This window comes from Monodelphis domestica, chromosome 8 (assembly GCF_027887165.1).
Source record: "Monodelphis domestica isolate mMonDom1 chromosome 8, mMonDom1.pri, whole genome shotgun sequence".
Taxonomy (NCBI): Eukaryota; Metazoa; Chordata; class Mammalia; order Didelphimorphia; family Didelphidae; genus Monodelphis; species Monodelphis domestica.
This window is the reverse complement of record NC_077234.1, coordinates 141369522-141380036: the sequence shown is the minus strand read 5'-3', so window position 1 is coordinate 141380036 and position 10515 is coordinate 141369522. Positions and strand designations below refer to the sequence as shown.

The following is a 10515-nucleotide window of genomic DNA, read 5'->3' as shown; positions in this document are numbered from 1 at the left end:
TAACAGTTTTCATGTTATTTCTTGAGAAGAGAAATGCAACATTATCTTTTTTTCTCTCTCAAAACTCCAGTTTTCCACATAACCCTTTTTTTTCTTATTAGTAATCAACTTTCCTTGGGAACTAGAGACATTTTTGCTTTTGGTCTTGTCTCCAAGATATTCCAATAATTTGAAGTCTTCTGTATTAATAGGTTTGTTACTGAACATATGACATCAATTAGCATGGCATTTATATTTCCCTATTTATCATAGCAAAACCTTAGGCTGAATACACCAAGTTTTAACACCCTTTTGCCTAAAACATTGCTAGTCCTAACCACCCTATTTTATGGAATTTACTTTTAGAAAGTGTTGTAAAAATTCTATAATAATATGGAAACTATCAAATATAGAATTTTATCAATGTCAAAAATGTAATTCTTTTCAATATTCAGATTGCAAATGATTCTGTAATTACCTATGACAGTTATTAATAATTTAATTATGGATTTTCAAGATAAAAAGTTATTCAAAATTGAATTATTCTTTTTGCAATCAATAAGCTTTGCTCTTTTGGTAGAAGATGGGATTTTTAGCTAGCATTTAAAGGAAAAAAGAAGCATGACTGAAGAGAGAATTCTAGGCATAGAGGGTAATCCATGTGTGTGAATTAAATATATGGGGGACCTCCAAACTAGTCCAATCACAGAAGACTCACCTTATAAGAGTCACAGAGTCATGTGTCTGAATTTAGCAGTATGACATTTGAGATTCCAGAACAGCAGAAATCAAGGGATATAATATGTAGGGACTGAAGTGAAACCTTGGCCAATTAGAATATCTTAGGGAAGGGTTTGACTGAGCTTAAAAAGCCATTAGATCCTCTTGGTTTGTCATTTTGGGGACTTGTGAAAGGAGCTCTCTTGCAAGCCATCCTGACACTTATGTAAGCCATCTCTGACAAGTGGTTGGCTGGGAATACAGGAACTTGCTAACTTGGGCAGGGGTCCTTTCTTGAACACATACCTGCTCATTGGCTGGCTTTATTTTATCTGACCATGTAATTAGATTGACCAATGGGGAATCTAGGACCTGATAAAGTAGAAGTAACTTGGGTGGAGACTTTGAGTTAAATAGATTGCTAACCTTAATTCTCTCTTGCTTTTTCTTTCCTAAAAAAAATACTTATGAATTTAGCAAAAAGTCTCCAAGATTATTGTTTATTCATAAAAAAAGAAAATGTGGAATTATTTGTAGTTAGATGATAAGGAAGGAGGTCAATGCCACTGAACAACTGCTTAAGTGTCAGTCTTTCCAGAAAATTGAAAAAATAGCAGGGTTTCAGCTTATAAAGGTCTTTGAAACTGAACATATTTTATATTTGAACTTCATTGTTTTGAAGAGCCAGAGTTTATTTGAATAGGTATATGAAATTATTAGATTTTATTTTTAGGAAATTGATTTGACCCATGTTTGGAAGATGGATTAGAATGGGGAAAGATTTAAGACAGAAACAAAGCAGAAGGTGAATGTATTAATCCAGGTATGAGGTAAAGAGGACCTATATTAGGGTGAGGGTGGTGGCCATGCCAAAGGAGATAAAGAGGATTATATAATATATGTTATGATGGTAAAATCAGACTTGACAACAGGTTTGTTTTGGAGAAGATAATAGAGAATTAGGAGTAGAAGATGATACCTATGTTTCAAGATGGATGATGGTACCATCAAATGTAATAGAGTTTCATATTAGTAGAAGCTTTGGGAAATATAATATGCACCATTTTGAATGTGCTGAGTTTAACATTTCTATGGACTAAAACTTTTGAGATACATAATAGGACACTGGAGATATGAGTATAAAGTTTAGTAGAGAGATAGAGCTGGAAAAGTAGGTATAAAAACTATTCATCTAGGAATCACAATTTGTTTCAAATACCAAACAAAATTTCATGCAGATAGAAGATATAGAATGGAACGCTAGAAAACATTTAATATTTGTATATTAACAGTAACAAAATTTATTCTTTTTTTGTTTTACTTTTATTTTTATTCTCTTTTTTTTAAACATTATTTTATTTGGTCATTTCCAAACATTATTCATTGGAAACAAAAATCATTTTCTTTTCCTTCCCACCACCCTCCCACCACCTCTGCTATAGCAGATGCATGATTCCACTGGTTATCACATGTGTTCTTTACTCGAACCCATTTCTGTGTTGTTGGTATTTGCATTAGAGTGTTCATTTAGAGTCTCTCCTCAGTCATATCGCCTCCACCCCTGTAGTCAAGCAGTTTCTTTTCCTCAGTGTTTTGACTCCCACAGTTTATATTCTGCTTGTGGATAGTGTTTTTTAGATCCCTGCAGATTGTTCAGGGACATTTCATTGACACTAATGGAGAAGTCCATTACCTTCAATTGTACCACAGTGTATCAGTCTCTGTGTACAATGATTTCCTGGTTCTGCTCCTTTCGCTCTGCATCACTTCCTGGAGGTTGTTCCAGACTCCATGGAATTCCTCCACTTTATTATTCCTTTTAGCACAATAGTATTACATCACCAACATATACCACAATTTGTTCAGCCATTCCCCCATTGAAGGGCATCCCCTCATTTTCCAATTTTTGGCCACCACAAAGAGTGCAGCTATGAATATTCTTGTACAAGTCTTTTTCTTTATTATCTCTATGGGGTACAAACCAGCAGGGCTATAGCTGGAACAAAGGGTAGACATTATTTTATCGTCCTTTGGGCATAGTTCCAAATTGCCCTCCAGAATGGTTGGGTCATCAAATCACTACTCTACCAGGAATGAATTAGTGTCCCTACTTTGCCACATCCCCTCCAGAATTCATTACTTTCCATAGCTGTCATATTAGCCAATCTGCTAGGTGTGAGGTGATACCTCAGAGTTGTTTTGATTTGCATCTCTCTGATTTTAAGAGATGTAGAGGACTTTTCATGTGCTTATTAATAGTTTTGATTTCTTTGGCTGAGAACTGCCTGTTCATGTCCCTTGCCCATTTATCAATTGGAGAATGGTTTGATTTTTTGTACCATTGATTTAACTCTTTGTAAATTTGAGTAATTAAACCTTTGTCAGAGGTTTTTATGAAGATTGCTTCCCAATTTGTTGCTTTCCTTCTGATTTAAGTTACATTGGTTTTGTTTGTACAAAAACTTTTTAATTTGATGTATTCCAAATTATTTATTTTGCATTTTGTGACTCTTTCTAAGACTTGCTTGGTTTTAAAATCTTTCCCTTCCAAAAGGGAAATATTTTTTTAAATAGATATATTTAATGAAGTAGCATATTAATGGAGCAGTAAAACATTTCCTCAATCAACCTGAGGCACTTTCTCCCACAATCGTAAACACCCTTCCCAAAGATCTGACATGTATACTATTCTGTGTTCGCCTAATTTTCTTATAGTTTCCTTCTTTATGTTTAAGGCATTCACCCATTTTGAATTCATCTTGGTTTAGAGTGTGAGGTGTTGATCTAAACCTAATTTTTCCCACACGGTCCTCCAATTTTCCCAGCAGTTTTTATGAAATAGTGTATTTTTATCCCCAAAGCTGGGTTCTCTGGGTTTGTCGTATACTGTCCTGCTGAGGTCACTTACCCCAAGTCTATTCCACTGATCCTCCTTTCTGTCTCTTAGCCAGGACCAAATTGTTTTGATGACTGCTGTTTTATAATATAGTCTAAGATCTGGGACTGCAAAGATCCCTTTCTTTGTATTTTTTTTTCAATGTTTCCCTGGATATCCTTGATCCTTTGTTCTTCCAAATGAACTTTGTTATGGTTTTTACTAAATAAGTAAAAAAAAATTTGGAAGTTCAATCGGTATGGCACTAAATAGATAAAGGAGTTTGGGTTGGATGGTCATTTTTATTATATTGGCTCATCCTACCCATAAGCAGTTAATGTTCTTCCAATTGTTCAAGTCTAATTTTAGCTGTGTGGAGAGTATTTTGTAGTTGTGTTCATATAGTTCATGGGTTTGTTTCAGGAGATAGATTCCTAAGTATTTTATTTTGTCTAAGGTGATTTTCAATGGGATTTCTCTTTCTAGTTCTTGCTGTTGAGCTGTGTTGGAAATATATAGAAATGCTGATGACTTATGTGGGTTTATTTTGTATCCTGCAACTTTGCTAAAGTTGTTGATTATTTCAATTAGCTTTTTGGTTGAATCTCTAGGATTCTTTAAGTAGACCATCATGTCATCTGCAAAGAGTGATAACTTGGTCTCCTCCTTGCCTATTTTAATGCTTTCAATTTCTTTTTCTCCTCAATTGCTACTGCTAGTATTTCTAATACAATGTCGAATAATATAGGCGATAATGGGCATCCTTGTTTCACTCCTGATCTTATTGGGAATGCATCTAGTTTATCCCCATTGCAGATGATATTAGTTGATGGTTTTAGATATATACTGTTTATTATTTTTTAGGAACGACCCTTCTATTCCTATGCTTTCTAGTGTTTTAATAGGAATGGGTGTTTTATTTTATCAAAGGCTTTTTCTGCGTCTATTGAAATAATCATGTGATTTTTGTTGGTTTGCTTGTTGATGTGGTCAATTATGTGGATGGTTTTCCTAATATTGAACCAGCCCTGCATCCCTGGTATAAATCCTACTTGGTCATGGTGAATGACTCTTCTGATCACTTGCTGGAGTCTTTTTGCTAGTATCCTACTTAAGATTTTTGCATCTATGTTCATTAGGGAGATTGGTCTATAATTTTCATTCTCTGTTTTTGGCCTCCTTGGTTTTGGGATCAGTACCATGTTTGTGGCATAAAACGAATTTGGTAGAACTCCCTCTTTGTTTATTATGTCAAATAGTTTGTATAGTATTGGGGTTAGCTGTTCTTTGAATGTTTGATAGAATTCACTGGTGAATCCATCAGGGCCTGGATATTTTTCTTAGGAAGTTCTTTGATGGCCTATTGGATTTCTAATTCTGATTATTTAAGACTTCTATTTCTTCTTCTGTTAGCCTAGACAATTTATATTTTTGTAAATATTCTTCCATATCACCTAGGTTGGTATATTTATTGCCATATAGTTGGGCAAAGTAGTTTTTAATGATTGCATTAATTTCCTCTTCATTGGAGGTGAGGTCCCCCTTTTCATCCTTGATGCTGTTAATTTGCCTTTCTTCTTTACTTTTTTTAATTAGATTGACCAGTACTTTGTCTATTTTGTCTGTTTTTTCAAAGTACAAGCTTCTAGTCTTGTTTATTAGTGCAATAGTTCTATCACTTTCAATTTTATTAATTTCTGCCTTAATTTTTAGGATCTCTAGTTTGGTTTTCTTCTGGGGGGGTTAATTTGTTTGTTCTCAAGTTTTTTTATTTGCATTTCCAATTCATTGATCTCTGCCCTCCCTAATTTGTTAATATATGCACTCATGGCTATGAATTTTCCTCTAAGCACTCCTTTGGCTGAATCCCATAAGGTTTGAAAGGATGTCTCACCATTGTTATTTTCCTCAGCGAAATTATTAATTGTTTCTATGATTTCTTCTCTAACTAACCGATTTTGGAGTATCATATTATTTAATTTCCAATTAATTTTTGATTTGGCTCTCCATGTAACCTTACTGATCAATATTTTTATTGCTTTATGATCTGAAAATGTTGCATTTATTATTTCTGCTTTTCTGCATTTGAGTACCATGTTTCTGTGACCTAGTGTATGATCTATTTTTGTGAATGTCCCATGTGGTTCTGAGAAGAAGGTGTATTCCATTTTGTTCCTATTTATTTTTTCTCCATATGTCTATTAACTCTAATTTTTCTAAAGTTTCATTCACCTCTTTTACCTCTTTCTTATTTATTTTTTGGTTTGAATTATCTAAATTTGATAGTGGTTTGTTCAAGTCTCCCACTAATATGGTTTTACTGCCTATTTCCTCCTTCAATTCTCCTAGTTTCTCCATTAGAAATTTGAATGCTATACCATTTGGTGCATACATGTTGATTAGTGATATTTCCTCATTGTCTATACTCCTTTTTAACAGAATATATTTACCTTCCCTATTCCTTTTGATCAGCTCTATTAGTGCTTTGGCTTTGTCAGATATCATGTTTGCAACTCCTGCCTTCTTTCTATCAGTTGAGGTCCAAAAGGTCTTACTCCATCCTTTAATTCTAACCTTGTGAGTATCAACCCGACTCATATGTGTTTCTTGAAGACAACATATGGTAGGGTTTTGGGTTCTAATCCAATCTGCTATTTGTCTATGTTTTATGGGTGAGTTCATCCCATTTACATTCAAAGTTATGATTGTCACTTATGGATTCCCTGGAATTTTGATATCTTCCCCTGGTTCTGATCTTTTTTCTTTAGCTATATCCTTTTGAACCAGTGATTTACTTTAGGTCAGTCCCCCTAGTCCCCTCTCTTGGTATGGTTCCCTTTCTAGCCCCTCCCATTTTTATGCTCCCTTCCCCTACCCCCTCTCCTTCCCTCCCTTTTTTATACTCCCTCCCCTCCACCTCCTTAATTTCCCTTTCTTTCTTACCCTGTTGGATAAGATAGAATTCAGGATCCCACTGGATCTAGATGTTCTTCCCTCTCAGAGTTGATTTCACTGAGGGTTAGATTTAAGTCATACACTTCATGCTCTCTTCCTCTCCTCATATGAGAGATCTTCCCCTCTCCTTCCCATGTGTATCTTTGTATGGGAAAGATTGTTCTATTTAGTCCCCTCCCCCTATTTCTTTTTTTTTTTGGAAAGTAGTAAATCGATAATGAATTATTTCATAATTTTTAAATTATATTTAGATATTACAAAAAACAAAGGATATAATCTACTCCTTTAAGTTACACAGTGCAAAATGGAAGCACTCCCATTATTTCAAAGGTGCAAAATCAAGAAAAAATGCACAAGCACAATAAATGTACTCAATTATTTTAAACAATATTTCCTGAAATATATTGTATTTAAATGAGATATAAATCAGGTTGTAGCTGATTTGAAAGAGGAAGAAATCAGTTTTTTTAATTCCAAAATTAAGTATAAATAAATGAGGATTTTTTTTTTCTGGCATCTTTTGAAACTTCCTCAATATCTATGTTTTCTGTTCTTTGCCTTTTGGAGAAAACATTGCATTGTAAGGTTCCCGCCTTTTGGGACATGGACAAGGATCAAGGGCTTCCTTAATGTACCCTCTGTTCATACAAGTCTGAGTTTAAGGAAACCCAACTTCCCAGAAATGTTCAGGTGTGTTAGGAGGAATATAGTGGGATCGGTGTCTTGAACAGGAGACTAGCTTCTTTTCTCTTTCTTCTTCTGGAATATCTGCATAATAAATTTTATATTCTTTACATGTGTGTCCAAGTAATTTTCTCGCTTCTTCTTTTTTCTGTACTACCTTAATGTGAGGGAAATTTTGTAATGTGGTCTTTCTTTCATCATCTTTAAAGTAAGGCTCCACAAATGCTTTTTGTTTGACTTTATCTGGTATATCTTCATGACTGGTTAGTTTCTTTGTAGCAACTGATAATTCATCATCTTCTACATGAGGATTTTCTTCTTGCTCACATAGTGGAGAAGAATTTGCCAAATAGGATTCATATTCTTCATGTGTTGTCTGATTAAACAATTCAGCTAAGCTATCATTCATTTTTCTTTCTTGCTTTGGACTTTTCTCTTCCTTCTGTTCTTGCTTCTTAATTTTTAAAAGCATAGTTTCATTAATCAACGTACAATCCATGTCCATAGTCTTACCTCCTAATCTTGATTGACTACCATCCTTTGTATCAATTACAGTAATATCCATTTTATATTGAGAAAGATCTGCTGCTTGAACTATACAACACTGGATATTTTCTAAGGATGATTTATCTTGATTACCTTGCAAAGTTTGTGCTTTAGTTACTCTACAAGGATTTAATTGAAGAACTGAGGTAAGTTCACAATCTCCATGTCCCATCCTGCTTTTCATTTTTATTGGCTCATAACCATCAGTAACCTCATTTCCTTGGCTTTTTTCTTGATGGTGGATAGCTGAAAATCTATCAGATAGATCCAGGGGCTTATCCATGAAAGAGTCTCCATTGACAGAAGGATAACTATCCCCCCCAGAAAGGAAAAGCATTTTCTTTATCAAAAGAGGTTTGGAGGCAATGTTCAGTTTATTCTTCAGTTTTCTTTCTTTTGGTTCCTCTGCCTCCCAATGGTTTCAATGGCATAAAACAATCACTTTTTCCAATAGCTTCATCTTTTGTATCAGTTCCAACTTTTGTACTTATTGATTCATCTATATTATTTCTCACAAATGCTTGTTTAATGGAAGAAGAATGATCAATAACAGTGCTTGCTTGAGAACCAAGATTAAGGCATGTAACAAGGCTGGTGTCTTCAGATTTTGATCTAGGTTTTTGTGGCCTAGAATTACAATTATTGCTGAAATGGTTTGTTTTGAGATGCAACTTTTTTCCAGCCTCTAAAAGAGAAGGGGACAAGCTTGTGCTTAAGCCATTTTTCAGAGTAGAAGCAGCCCCAAAAACAGGAGAAGATGCCCGAGCAATCCAGTCAACTTCTGATGGAGTCCTTGGAGAAGAATCTGAAAATCTTAAACCATCTTCAATATTTTTTGTGGCTTCTTGAAAGGTTTGTTTCTTTAGCTCTGCTTACTGCTGATGATGCAGGTCTTCATTGAGAGAATTCAAAGCATTTTGAGAGTCATATTCTTCTTGAACACCAAATCCGAGTGTTTCAGCAACAACAGCAGCTAAATTAAAAGATGGCTTTTCAATGGGATAATTGTTGGTTTCTTGGGTATTGGTCATAGTTGATAATGTTTGATCACAAGTGTCTGCTACAGGAATTTCATTTTCATAATGGTTTTCCTGCAGTTGAGTTGAATACTTTAGACCTTTTGCAAATTCATTTGTACACAGAGGGTGCTCCAAATCAGTATTTGCTTGCTCTATATACCGGATGTGTGGGTTCTCCTTCTTTCTTCATAGTTGGTTAAGACCAGGAAATGAGAAAGTCAATATAGGTGAATCAGGAATAATTTCCTCCACAGGCTCTGCTACTTGATGCCGTTTCTTTTCAAGTTTCTGATGTAGTTGCTCTGAAAGTTTTTGTTTTCTTCTTGTAAGGTATTCTTATCATTCATAAGTTCAGTGATCAGTTTAAGATTTTGTTGCTGAATATTTTCAAATTCTTGTTGTTTTTTCCTCATGTGTTCTTCAGTCACTGCATAATGGTCACACAATCCTGCTCTTAACCGATCTTCAAAAACTTTAATGGTGTCATGAAGAGCTTTCTGTTGCTCTCTCGGTTGTTGATTTTTAGTAAAAAACTCTTCCAATCTTTGTGCATCTAAAATCCGTTCTTTTTTCAGCTTGGTTACTTTGATCTGTAAGGCTTGTACTTCTTTGTCATGACATTCCTTCAGTTTTGCCCAGAGATCTTTAAAGTCACTGACTGTTTCTGCAGAACTGGGACTTCCACAACTACTTGCAGGAACATTCATCTTGTTTTTCTTTACTCCCAATCTTCTGCTAACTTGATGTCCTCTCCTCACCTCGCAGTCACATTATACAGTTAAGGAGAGGTCTCTGTGAAGACAGAGGGGATGTCCCAGAATGAGCTCCTGAGGGGAGAGACAGGCTCTTCTTACTGCCTGACCGGAAGAGGGGGGAATTTCGGGTAAGAGGGACCGAAAGACACGTGAAAAACGTGGCAGACAGACTCTATGTAAAAGTCTTTGGGTGCCGGCAGAACCAAGGAATTGACTCGGTAAAGGAGAAGTGCCCTTCCAGACACTGGAAAGAGGCATTAGCTCTTTCTACTCCACCCCTCCCCTGGCGTCCGAGCCTGACCAGTGGAACCTTGGCCCTGGGGCCAGCCTGCGCTTTTGTGGGGGAGGGGAATAGGAGGGAGGAGAGGGAACCCCTCCCCCTATTTCTTGAAGTAAATCTTAGTATTGTCAAAGCTTCCCCCACCTCTTTCCTTTCTTTGTCCCCCCTTTCATCAAATCATCTTGATGCCCCAATCTTTCCCTATACCTGATTCTTCTAACTACTCTTATGGTGCATACAGTTTTTGAGAGTTACACAGTAACTTTTCCCCCACATATTAATATATATAATTTGATGTAAATGTAGTCCTGATAGAAGAGAGTTTGACTTAAAGAGAAAGATAAGATTTATCTCCTTTTCCCTTTCTTTCATATTTACCTTTTCATGTTTCTCTTGCTTTCTGTGATTGGATATCACATTTTCCACTAAGTTCTGGTCTTTTCTTAGCAAATGCTTATAAATCTTCTACTTTGTTGAATGCCCATACTTTCCCCTGGAAGTATATAGTCAGTTTTTCTGGGTAGTTGATTCTTGGTTGGAGACCCAGCTCTCTTGCCTTTCTAAATTTTGTGTTCCATGCTTTGTGATCTCTTAATGTGTTAGCCACTAAGTCATGTGTGATCCTTATGGGAGCCCCCCTATATCTGAAGCTCCTCTTCTTAGCTTCTCTTAGGATTTTTCTCCTTTTCTAGGAAGCTCTTG

General features: G+C 35.6%; 1 pseudogene; it reads right to left on the bottom strand.

Annotated features, from left to right (window-relative positions):
- Window positions 1-7049: 7049 nt before the first annotated feature.
- LOC100028747 (DNA endonuclease RBBP8-like) lies at window positions 7050-9558 on the bottom strand (annotated as a pseudogene).
- Window positions 9559-10515: the final 957 nt, after the last annotated feature.